At 41.5% G+C, this 13496-nt stretch overlaps 1 protein-coding gene across 4 annotated transcripts in view; it reads right to left on the bottom strand.

Moving 5' to 3' along the window:
• Positions 1 to 13496, bottom strand: part of LOC145360983 (bromodomain-containing protein 4-like) — a 157797-nt gene that overhangs the window by 37945 nt on the left and 106356 nt on the right. The gene's annotated exons all lie outside the window — the stretch shown is intronic.

The following is a 13496-nucleotide window of genomic DNA, read 5'->3' as shown; positions in this document are numbered from 1 at the left end:
ACTCTACAGTCAATAATCACTGTTGAAATGCTAGGAAGGTGGTAATCTAATTTGCATGGCGAATGCTCCTATTAAATGGCCAGATAATCTGTTTTAAGATGTTGATTCAGGGATAAATATTGGCCAGCATTCCATTTCTTGCTCTTATTTGAAATCATACATGTGGTCTGTAATATTCATCTGGAGGGGCAAACAGGGCTCAATAGTTCAACATCTGAATAATGGATCCTCAGACAGTGCAGAACGCCACAGTACTGCACAGGAGAATCAGCCTTGATTTTTGTGCTGAGTTCCTTCAGTGGGACTTGAACCCACAACTTTCTAACTCAAGAGGCGAGAGTGCTACCTGAGCCATGGCTGAGAGTTCAAAGGCCACCTTAGTAAGCGGATTTTAAGTTAATTTAAAATAAGACAGATTGAATAATTACACAAAAATGAATGATTTAGGCAAAGTTTCAGATTCCTGATGGAATGGTCCTCAAAGCATTCACTCAGACAAAAGGGGTAGAAATACTTTGCTCTTTAACACTTGCTCACAGGTTGGTGGGAGTAAGACACCTGCTCCTACTAAAGAGTTAACAAAAACTTAACAGGAGGCGGCTCAACCAGTTTGACCAAATGGCCTATTTTTGTGCTATCTAATATGTGGAATTCTACATATTGTTTTAAAGTTTGAATTTCAAGAGAGGCTTGAAGTATTGTCTTCAATGCTTCAACATGACAGTATGTTCAACTGAGGCGATACCTCATGGACGTATTAAGTTGACGTAAGCCACAGATTTGGGCTGAGTGTATTGGAGCCCAGCCAGCATTGAGGAGTACCCTTCCTTCTGGGTGTTGATCTAAAACAGCCAAATCTTAAATAATGTGGTATCAGCAACTGAAGCAATGCTGATTCATCCCAGTGTGATAATAAATATATAAGTCCCTAGATTTTCCTCAACCATTTAGGCATTCAATTGATGACTCCAATATGTTTACCTGATAAAGAATTAAAGTTGAGGTAAGTACAGACTTCAGCCCCTTTACACATTCCATATTCCTTATTCCAATTAGAGAACCCATGTTACTTTATTTAGTTTACGTTGATGAAAAAAAAACTTGCATAGCTCATCCAAGAAAATAAAAATATTTGATATTGCCACGATCGTCTGTCATATCGACTGTTGGGAATAAGACAGGAGTGACACCATTTTATACTGCACAGCTCTTGGCTTAGAAGTAATTACTATCACTGACTTTCCAGTTTGAGATAAAAATTTCAATTCCTTTGCATTGTAAATCATTAAAGATTTACACCTCCCTAACAGAGATGACGGGCAGCTGAGACCAAGGTCACAGGACTGATCTTGTTTGTGTAGTTATTTGATCTCAATCATAAGACTATCAGGTAGTTGTTACAGTTGGCCTTAATGTTCCGGGCTTGGCGAAGGGCTTCAGGAAAGCGACCATGTCTCCCACACAAGATCACTATTTAGCACAATGGGCAGTTTACTTGTTATTCAAAGGAATTTGGGTGTTCTTGCACATGAATCATAAGAACATAAGAAATAGGAGCAGGAGTAGGCCATCTAGCCCTTCGAGCCTGCCCCGCCATTCAATAAGATCATGGCTGATCTGTTGTGGCTCAGTTCCACTTTCCCGCCCTCTCCCCATAACCCTTAATCCCCTCTCTTATCAAAAACCCATCAACCCGCTTCTTAAAAATATTTAGCGAGGCAGCCTCCACCACTTCAACGGGCAGAGAATTCCAGAGATTCACCATCCTTTGAGTGAAGAAGTTCCTCCTCAACTCCGTTCTAAACCGCCTCCCCTTTATCTTGAGGCTGTGCCCCCTAGTCCTACTGTCTTTTTTGAGCGGGAAGAGTCTCTCCACCTCTATCCTATCCATCCCATTCATCATCTTATACGTCTCAATGAGATCTCCCCTCATTCTTCTAAACTCTAGCGAGTACAAGCCTAGTTTATTCAGCCTCTCCTCATAGCTCAACCCCCTCAAATCACAAAATTAATATGCAGTTACAAGCAACTACGGCAAAAGGGATGTTAGGCGTTATTGCAAGGGGGTTGAGTAAAGAGCAAGGACATTTTACTGCAATTATGAAAGGCTGTGATGAAACCACACAGTATTGTGCAGTTTTGTCTCTTTTCCTAAGAATACACTTGCCTCAAAGGGGATGCAGCAAAGGTTCACTACATTAGCTCCATCATTGCAGAAACTATCTTATGAGGGTACATTAAGTAGAATAGGCTTATGTTGAATGTATACAGTGAAAGTTACATTATCACAATTGTATTGAAGCATCTCAAGGGTGCAACTTCATCTATGCAGACAATTTAAATACTTTTGACACCATTGGTGACGACCATTTTAAACTAATTGTCTAATGCTTGACGGCACTGAAGCACCTCAATGTAACATGTATGTAGAAAACCTGAATATTATTGCACTGTGTTTGGTGCCACTTTGAAATGCTCTTTCAGATACTTTTGCAAAAAATGTTGACTGCAGTGAAGAATAACAGATGATTTCACTGAAATGTAAAAAACTCGGACTCAACTGGAGATGCCAACTGGCTGTTCTCCTTGACACGAGTCCTGGTCTAGAGGTCACCCATTTAGGATTCAGAGGAAGAGAAAGTTCTTCACATAGAGTTCTAAAGCTTTGGAATTCTCTGAGGCTTGCATATAATTTTTTGTTCAAATCTTATGAAGCTGCTTTCTCCCTGCAATGGCTGTTAATAGTGAACTTAGAAACAGCTGAAAGCAGGGAGAAGCCAGCATGGACAAGGTGGAAACTGCAAGGAAGTAAGGCCTCAATGTTCCAGGTCAGGGCAAGAGTGAAGAAGAAAGCAGGTGGCAGAGCACAGTAGCCAGAGGATGGAGTGAGAGACACCAGGGGGGAGTGGAGAGGGCGAAAGGGGGAGGGAGTTGACCTCTTGTGGTTTAAATTCTGAATATTTCTTTTCCTACCCTATCCTGGTACTCTTAGCACATGAGACAGACAATTAAATCAACTTTAAAAAATAATAAATAATAAGAGGGGACAGAGGGGAGAGAGAGAGAGAAAAAAGGGGGGTGTGGGAAAGTGGGGAAAGAGAAAAAGAGAGATGGGGGAGTGAAGAGAAAGGGGGAGAGATAGACAGAGGTGAAAGTATGTGTACAAGAGGTGTGATATTGAGCACATAAGCTTGCTCATGGAAAAGGCACGGAGAAGCAAGTGTGTGCATGTGTGAGTGAGAGAAAACTGCAGCTCTCCAGCAGCACTCCTAACAGTAAACAGATGCGAAAGTAGCATTGCTCCTCTCATCAAAATGACAAAAAGGGCAAGACTTGAGTACTTTGTTGAATAAGAAAACTTATTTATATATACACACACGCACATATAAAATATATATAAACACACTTATAAGAAATAAAAAATACTTTTATAAATTTGTTTTTATAGAGGTTTAGCTTCAATGTAGTAAGAATGTTTCTCAGGGGTTCTGTCAATTCCATGGTTTGAAAAGTTTGAGAACCCCTTGCCTGTGGATGCTCAGTGCCTTAAATATACACAGAGGTTGGGAGAGAATTCACAGAAATGGGGAACGAGTGGCAAAATGGATTTGAAATAGAAGGTGATCTTATTGAATGGTGCAGAGGATTGAGGGGCTGTATGGCCTATTCTTGCTCCTATTGTGTTGTTACAATGCTCATTTTATTACTGCTTTTAGAGTATTGTATACAGTTTTGGTCCCTTTACTTGAGAAGTGATATGTGCATTGGAGGTGGTTCAGAGGAGTTTCACTAGGTTAATTTGAGATTAGGAACTCAACTTACGAGAAGGAATTGAGCAGTTTAGGCCTACACTCCCTGGAGTTTAGAAGAATGAGAGGAGATCTAATTGATAAGGAGGATTGACAAAGTAGATGTGGAGAGGATGTTTCCCTTTGTGGGACAATCTAGAACAAGAGGTCATAGTTTAGGATAAGAGGATTTAAAACAGACGAGGGGAAAATTACTTCTCTCAAATGGTTCTGAGTTTGTGGCATTTACAACCCTAGAGTGTGGTGGATACCAGGACTTTGAGCAAATTTAAGGAAGAGAACAAAGAACAAAGAAAATTACAGCACAGGAACAGGCCCTTTGGCCCTCCAAGCCTGCAATGATCATACTGCCCGACTGATCTAAAACCCCTACCCTTCTGGGGACCATACCTCTCTATTCCCATCTCATTCATGTATTTGTCAAGACGCCCCTTAAAAGTCACTACCGTATCTGCTTCCACTACCTCCCCGGTCAAGTTCCAGGCATCCACCACTCTGTGTAAAAAAAGCCACCTCGTACATCTTTTTTATAACTTGCCCCTCGCCCTTAAACCTACGACCCTTAGTAATTGAATCTTCCACCCTGGGAAAAAGCTTCTGACTATCCATTCTGTCCATGCCTCTCATAATCTAGTAGACTTCTATCAGGTCTCTCCTCAACCTCAGTTGCTCCAGTGGACAGATTATTAATTAGTCAGAGTTTGAAGGGATATGGTGAACAGGCAGGTAAGTGATGTTGAGGCTGAAATCAGACATGACCGCATTAAATGGTGGCGTAGTCAAGGATCTGAATGGCTACTCCTGCTCCTGGTTTTTATGATTAAAGGAAAAAAACAAAATCCCATTTGGAAGTTTTCTGGATTGTTATTGTCAATTTCAGCAGTCCTTCAAAACTACATGCAACCATACCAGAAAAATCACCTCACACTCTGACCCCATTGGTGTTATACTTTTTAGTACGCATTTGGTCAAGAGTTATTTGATGCCAGTTATTGCAAAATATAATGATAGTATTTGCGAGAAATAAGGGGAAATCCTCAACTTTAGCAAAGCAATTACTACTGTCACCTAGTACAGAGTACCCGATGCGGAAGAGAAATTGAACAAGAGATTGGGAATACAAGTTTACTTTGTTAACCAAAATCATCTGTAAAGTCAGGTGTGATGAGTATGTCTTAGTTCTCCTTTTCAAGTGAGTGATCACGATCCTATTATCCGTAGAAGTGAGTGAGGACAAGAAAGGGATAGGATTTCCAGCGTTGACCCCGTGGTAAATGCCATCAGAGCTCTCAGAAGACCACAGGTCACTTTGGGCCATTACCACAAGTAACCAGAGGTTTTGAGAGAAGCAAAACTAAATAAAGTAACCTGAGGAGCATACAAGGAGCGGCTGGATAGACTGGAACTTTTCCCCTCAAGTGTTGGAGACTTAGGGGTGATCTGATAAAGGTCTATAAAACGAGGGACATAGATCAGCTAGGTAGTTAGTATCTTTTCTCAAAGGTAGGGGAGTCTAAAACTAAAGGGCATAACTTTAAAGTTGAGAGGACATAGATACAAAACGGCTCAGAGGGACTATTTTTTCACACAGGGTGGTGAGTGTCTGGAACAAGCTGCAGAGGTAGTAGTGGATGCGGTACAATTTTGTCTTTTAAAAAGCATTTAGAAAGTTACATGGGTAAGATGGGTATAGAGGGATAAGGGCCAAACGCAGACAACTGGAACTAGTTTAGGAGTTTAAAAAAGGGCAGCATGGCAAGTTGGGCCAAAGGGCCTGTTTTCATGCTGTAAGCCTCTTTGACTCTATGAAAAGCAAACCACAATGCAGGGGTATCCTCCAGAGCACTAAGAGCAAGCCAAAATAGCCAAACCTTCAATTTAGGCCAATGTAACACAATTGAAAGCAATAGCTTTCTCTATATATTCCTCCTTTGCAAGACCTTACTCTATTTTCTAAAATTATCTTAACAAGGAAAATGCAATATAGGTTAAAGTTTCCTGGTGTGCTGAGAATTTTCCCTTTGTGAAAATCTAAAGAGAAAAGAAGCTTAATAATATGGTATTATATTTATGCTGTAAAGCTGCATTTATTGGTCGACCCCCAATTCCTGGGCTACCCTATGGCTTCCAAAGCAATACAAGGCAGCATTAAAAGTTCAGACTGTAAAGTGGATCAGGAATCAAGAGACAGTAGATAGCGGATGGGTTACATTGTCCGGCTGATGGACAATTTTAATCAGTTGAATATTTGTGTCGAACAGCTTTAGTATCTCTTTTTCCAATGACAGTCCACGAATTACTCGATTTATTGAATTCAATTTCACAACTGTGACCACTAGGTCAATAACTCAGGATCACGGTCATTACATGAATGTCCAATCATTACATTAACGTCCAGTCTGGAATCAAAATGCACATGCATGCTTTGTTAGTGGTCAATACTATTTTGTCGTTAATGGGGCGGCAGGTAGTATGTAAGGAACATTTTCTCCAACATCTATCCAGCATCATCTCAAACTTCAGAGTTACCAACAGTGAGAGGACACAGTGGTTTCTTCACACTACCTCAAATGTTAAGGTAGCATAGGAAGCATGAATCACCAATAAAGCAGAATGCAGACTTCGGTGTTAAGTTAACATTACCATGTTCACTCAAACTGCAATCCAATACTCTGTTGGCTGCACACGGGAGTTACAAGCTTATCCTTCAACCCAGATTAGCAATGTTTCACTGTATATGAAAAGCTACGTCAACTGACAGAGTTTTTCAATCAGGTGCCAACCCACTCACAGACTGACCTCGTTTGCCCTCAGCTTCCTAAAATGCTCCAATGAAGGTCAGTATAAGTTCAGGGAAAAGCATTATCATCTTTCAATTAAGTACGTAATGGTCTTCTAGACTTAATTTTAGTTCATGCATTGCTTTTTGTTTTCAGGTGGCAGATATCGTGGATAATTCTGTTTTCCCATTTACCCCACTCCTAGACCTCTTTTCATTACTTGATTCATTAACATCCTCCCTACCTTGCAGCATCCATTTTATCAAACAGTTTTTTGTTCATCTTTCACTCCCTTTCCCTGCCTCAGAACTTATTTAAAAACAGTCACATCTGTAACATCTTCCAATTCTGATGAAAAGACAAAGATGAAAAGTTAACACTTTCTCCCACTACACAAAAATTCAGGTATGACACCATCTATCAGTGGGTTGCTTTTTCCAATCAGTCACACTGTGCACATGACGTGTGAAGTCTGTCTGTTGATTGGGCTAAATGATTCTATTTATAGGAGCAAGCATGAGTGCTACAATCAGAACCTGATCAAATCCAATGCATGTAGTTATTTTGACACTTTGGTCACAAGTTTATCCTGAAAGTATCTCCTCTTAAGCAGTCTCTCAGGCTCGAGTACGACTTGCTTCCATTTCAGTCCAATGGTTCTGAGATCATGCATAATTTGCAGACTGTCATCTGTAGGGCAGATTGTGCTTATAAGGTCAGAAAGATGACTTGTTTGGAAGTTTGCACACTCCCGGCACCTTAACTTCACCTTGGTGCATTCCCAAAGTCTCAAACGGTTCAGCACCTTCCCAAATGAACCTTTTCCATTTCAGTCAATCACTTGCTTCCCTAAGTCATTGAGGATACCTGACCTCGTCAGGGACATTTTTAGGGCATCATGAAAGTATATCTGCTATCCCCGTGACTGAGTAAAAGCTTCAGGACGCTGGTTTCAAACATTCAAACTGAGCTGGATTTGAGTGATTGACACTTGATGTTAAGCGTATTGGCTTGAGACAGGATGTTGCCGTTGGATGCCTTTCTTTCAGGGGAGAATCCTGTGAAGGAACCATTGCTTTGAGGTGCCTGTGCTAGGTTTTAATTCTTTTAGTGGTTAGCACTGCTGCCTCAGCTCCAGGACCTGGGTTTGATTCCTGGCTTGGGTCACTGTGTCTGGAGTTTGCACATTCTCTCCATGTCTGTGTAGGTTTCCTCCGGGTGCTCCGGTTTCCTCCCAAATATGTGGGGGTTAGATTGATTGACCATGCTAAATTGCCCCTCAAGTGTCCCGGGATATGTAGGTTAGAGGGATTAGTGGGGTAAATGTGTGGGGTTGTAGGGATAGGGCCTGGGATGGGACCATTGTCGGTGCAGACTTGAGCTGAATGGCCTCTTTCTGCACTGTAGAGTTTCTATGATTCTATATGCATGAAGATCACTGTTGCCCAATAAACAATGTCCTTAATCTCTTGGTTTGAGATTCTGGCCCTCCAATACCTTCTCAGTGGCTAAAAGGCTGAGCTGGAACTTTGTCATCTATGTCAGCCTTTGTCAAGGGGAGGCTCCCAAGGTACAGAAAATGGTCCAGATTCCAGGATCTCACCATTGATCTTGCTTAAAAGAGGGAAGTGCTGTGCTGTGGGAACTGGTTGGAAAAGTTTCTTTGATTTCTGGCTATTTAGTGAAAGGCCCATTTCCCATGCTTCTGAGAAGGAATCGACAATGACCTGGTGCTTAGTTTCAGCGAGCAGAGGCAAAAGCATCATCTGAATACTGAAGCTCTGTGACTGCAGATGGAGTGACTCTGGTTTCAGACTGAAGGCAGCACAGATTAAACAGCTTCCTGTCTGTGCTACTGTTGATTATCTCCATGTCCAGCAAACTGCTCAGACGTGAAGCGCATTATTACACTAAGGAAGGTGGAGCGAAGCGTAGGTGTGATGACACAACCTTGTTTGATTCCAGTCTTCAAAGTTCTGTTGGGAGAAACATGGCTTGCATATCACCATGGATCAGGGAGAATGGTGACAAGTTGCCCCAAACACATAGATGCTCCATAAGCCTTCACAGTCGACAGAGGCAAAGGTCTTTGTGAGATTGATAAAAAGATTTTGTAGCAGGTGGTCCTGTTCTTCAAATTTTTCTTGGCATTCGCTGCACTGAAGATCACATCACCTCAATGGGTGAAAAATGCACTATGATTATGAAAGGAGCTCTTTGACTGGTGGGAGATAACAGAGGAGGATCCTTGTGTGAATCTTCTCCCTGGTAGTTAGCAAGTAGACCTTCCTATAGTTACGTCAATCAGATTCATCACCCTCCGTGAATACAGTCACAATCACAGCATCCCTGAAATCTCCCTATTCTTCCTGGATGATGGGTAGGAGATTGTGCACATGCCAGCAATGTATCTCTTCAGGCTTTCAGAATTTCAGCAGGAATTCCAACTGCTCAAGAGGTTCCCTTGTTTTTCAGCTGTCAAATGGCGTTCCAGTCTTTGGTGGTGCCAAGGCAGTGCTGAACAGGTCAGAGGAACAGGAATCAAGTTGAATTGTTGAAGTCAAAGATGGTCTGGGTGAGGTATTCTTCAGAATCTTCTCTCGCGAGTACCACCTACTTTCATTTTCTTCATCAGAAGTGCCTGTGCTATAGGTAACCATGACAAGGCACAGATTGCTGGTGAGTGCGATTTCCCATGCCATTTCTGCCCACCATTTGTACTTTTAGTTTGGGGATTTTATATTGTACCGTTCTGACAATGTTGGGTCCCTTTAAGAGCGAACCAAGACCAGCTTCAGAGTGAATTGAGAGCAGGTAATGTTCATTGAAGCTTGTATTTAAGTGCTGGGTTTTAACTCCCAGTTGAGGAGTTGCTTCTGAACAGGCAGTGGACCCAGGAGGGTAAAGTGGAAACCAGTCTTTGTACTGGACCATCGTTTCACAAAAGAATAGTTGTGAACTATCCTCTAATTCAGTAAAATGGATATTCATCAATTTAACAACGTTGCCTTCAGATGGTAGTAGAAGAAAGCTTCTACTCACGCTGGATGGGGTCCTGTATCTGTCATTTTAGTCAGACCACTCACAATGTTATCTGGCAGAAGCACCAGGGGCCTCCCTAAAGCACTTGATATGAGAAATCTTTCCCTCAGGATTCACACAATGGTGAAGCCCAATACCAAAATAGTGCAAGGAAAGTATGTCTCCAGGTCAACATTTCAATTTTGCCTGCACTGTCTGGAGAGCGCGTAGATATTCTGAAAACAATTGGTGAATACTTTCAGGCCACTTAATCACCAGCCTAAGAGTTAGCTCAACATTAACGAGCAAATCTCCTGCCTACTCCAAAGTTAATGGTGAGTGGGTCATTTATTACTAATAGCAAACAATAAGTCCAGCAGCTGTCAAAACCAGTTATTACAGAGCATCACTGAATTTCAGTCCAAACTTACAAACACTTGGCAGTAGTTTCTAAGTAGCTCCAATACATGGATTAGTCTTTTTTTTAAAAAGATCAGTGGCTCCAGAGACACAAGCCAGGTTAGCAGCCAAAAACACACACCACAGATGCAGGACAGGGGACAGCAACATCTACAAACTCATTCAACTGTGTACATTTATTAATAAAAAATCCAAGACACGTCAGAACCATTATAGGACAAAATTTGATGAGCTGCAGAAGGAGATATCAGGACAAATGGTCAAAGAATACACGTTTAAGGAGTGTGCTAAAGAAGGCATGTGAGGTAGAAAAGCAAAGAGGTGTAGGTAGAGAGGGCATTCCAGAGCTTGTGGGTCTAGACAACTGAAGGCATGGCCACCATAGTGCAGGAATTAAAATCAGGTTGCTTAAGTGACCAGAAAGAAAGAACAGATATGGTGATGGGGGAGATTACAGAAATAGAGATTTGAAATCAAGAAATTGTTTGGTTAGGGACCAGTGCAACTCAGAGAGCACAGGGGTGATTGATGAGCAGAACTAGGACACCAGCAAAAGCTTTAGCTGACTTCCAGTTTACGATGGATAGAATTGTGGGAAACCAGCCTGGAGTGTGTTGAAACAGCCAAATCTACAGCCAACAAAGCCATTGAGAGTTTCAGCAGATGAGCTAAGATGGGTGCAAAACGAGGCAATGTTAAGCAGATGACAAAGATTCTTGGCCGATTAGATAGAGATGTTTAAAATAATGAAGGGTGACAGAGGCTGTTTTCTCCCCGAGAGGTTAGCAGACCTAATGACCAAGTTGTCGGCTCACGCTGTGTGTGAATGCTCTGCTTTTAAAAGTGTTTTATGTGTAATGGGCTGGGCAGGTCATTGTGGCATATGAAAGGCAAGTAAAATTGATGGCCAATCTGGACCAGGACTAGTTTTGATCAGCTAAAGATGTCAGAGGGGAATTTTCCAAAGTTTTTCTTATTGATATCAAGGATTTAAAACATCATTTTTTGTTGTCTCATTCATGATTGCTGATGAGTATATGGCATTATAACAATATGGAGCAGTTCATCTTTTCCTATAAAGGCATTTTGTCCTTTACTTGGCTAATCCTACACTAAATGACAATTAATCCTAATCAATTTGAATTGGTTTTATAAATTTGGAACTTCCATCGCATTGCAAAGTCTCTTTCATAAAATCCCAGGGCATTAGAAGCCTTTAGACCTCAGGTGGAATTTACCCATCCTGCCCACTACAGGAATCGTAATGGGCAGGGCACGGACCATGCAAAGTTGTGGTGACCTTGGGCAGGATTTTCCAGTCTTGGGGTGAGCAAGGCCGGAAAATCTCACCCATCGAGTTAGCACAACTCTGCCCAGGCCTTATCCCTGTGACCACCACATTTACCATGACTAATCCCCCTAACCTATACAACTTTGATTACTAAGGGACAATTTAACATAGCCAAACCACCTAACCTGCACAGCTTTAGAGGAAGCCCATGCAGACATGGGGACAATGTGGAAATGCCACACAGTCACTCAAGGTGGGAATTGAACCCAGGTCCCTGGAGCTGCAAGGCAGCAGTGCTAACCACTGTACCACCATGCTGCCTCCCCCCTGAACTTTCCTAATGAAAGATGGAGTCACTGCAGTGCATGAAGTTAAGAGGAACAATAACACTGCCACGTGCCACAAGAGGTACCGCAAGATCAAAATGAATTAGGATTGAGCACACAAATCAAGTCACCCTTCACAGCTTCTCCAAGCAGCTATTCTTAATGTTTGAGCACCAATACCAAGGGTTACCTGCCAGTGATCATACCCAATCCTCTGTCCACCTAACCTCAGAACATGCCAACTTTATGGCTGGAGTGACTGGAAAGTAAACTGGAGCAAGAACATTGGCTGCTTTTTAACCATAAATAGGCCAGGAGCAAGAAGCCGTAAGAAGCATTCTTATCATCACTCAGAGGCAGAATGAAACATAGGCCTGAAACTGAAACTAGAAGACAAGTAAAAATTTTGCAAAAGGCTGCATTAAAATACAAATCTCAAAAAGCCACACAGATCTTGAGATTGTGTTCTAACTCATGCTTCTGAATTTGTGTTGTGTTTGGTACGGTTCAGATTTAACACAAAGACTGAAAATAAACCTATGTCTTATTGGATAACTGTTTTGCTGGATGAGGCTGGATTTCCAGTCTTCAACTGATTTCAGTTAGATCAACTGTTAGTGTACTAAATTATCCTAATAGGTCTGATCGATGCCTTGGGACCGCCAGTGATGCATAAAGAGTCAGTGCCCTCAGGGAAGTGAAAAGAGGATTAAGACAAGACAAGCAATATGATGCTTGTGAAATCCAAATTACACAGTACCTCACTGCCCTGATTTCATTTCCAAAATGCCACAAATTATTCAGAATTTTGCAACATCGAAGGCTACCAGATAAGCTACAGTTACCAAGGAAACAAGTTGTCTGATCTCACTAGTTCCAAATAAACAAGAGTGCAATTCTGCAACACAGCATACAAAACTATGCAGAATGCCTCAAACAGGCTTTGACTGGACAACCCTATCTAAAGAAAAGATAAACTTCAACCTTCGAAACAACTCCCAAGTCAGTGAGTGACTGTATCGCAATGATAACAGGAACAATGAAATCAGTCAGAAGTTTCATTAGCTTATGACCAGCCACCTGTAGGGAGTGAAAAATCAGGAGTGGAGGATGAAAAACCTGGTGAGATAATGCATCATAACTCTCCGCTAAATAGTGCAACTTAAATTCAATGTGAAAACTTCGAGGAATGTTTAGCTCATGATGGAAACAGTCTGTAGACATACTGAAAAGGAAAATTGGGGTAAAGGTTGCATCACACAGACTTGAAACACTCATCCCTTTAAATACCCACAATGAGAGCTGCAGTCTATAACAATCATTAAGAGTGAGAATAAATGATTTTGTGGCCTTAGGAGGCTGTGCATCAAACGTGGGTTGCTTCATAAACTCTTCAAAACATCCAATGTTGGCCAAACAAAAGTGCAGTATAAATGCTTTTAAAGTGCAAAAGCTGAAAGCATACCATTTCCATACCACAATGACAAAAGATGCACTGTCCGTAACTTGGCCCAATATTACTTTTCCCTGGGATGCGGGGGAGGAAGAAAGAAAGGAATATGCTTTTATCAAGCCTTGGTTATCATACTGTTGAGGCTGGGACATGAAATTCTCTTGTGTTACCAGATGTGCAAATCATTCATTGCTGGTTTCGTGAAAGAACCAGAGGGAAAAAAAAGCAACTTCAATTCCAATCAACTCAGTTTAGTAAAACAGACAAGGCTCTGGCTCAGTGCATCATTAGTCTCTTACTTTATGTAAAATATTTAGATACAAGTTATTGCCGTATTAGCAAGGATCATTACAATTTATTGATTACATGAATTTTAACTCTGATTCAATTTGTAGG

The sequence above is a fragment of the Carcharhinus amblyrhynchos genome, chromosome 33 (genome assembly GCF_965287045.1).
Source record: "Carcharhinus amblyrhynchos chromosome 33, sCarAmb.v2.hapA, whole genome shotgun sequence".
NCBI lineage: Eukaryota > Metazoa > Chordata > Chondrichthyes > Carcharhiniformes > Carcharhinidae > Carcharhinus > Carcharhinus amblyrhynchos.
Note: the sequence above shows the minus strand (reverse complement) of the source record. Positions and strands in the feature narration are given on the sequence as shown.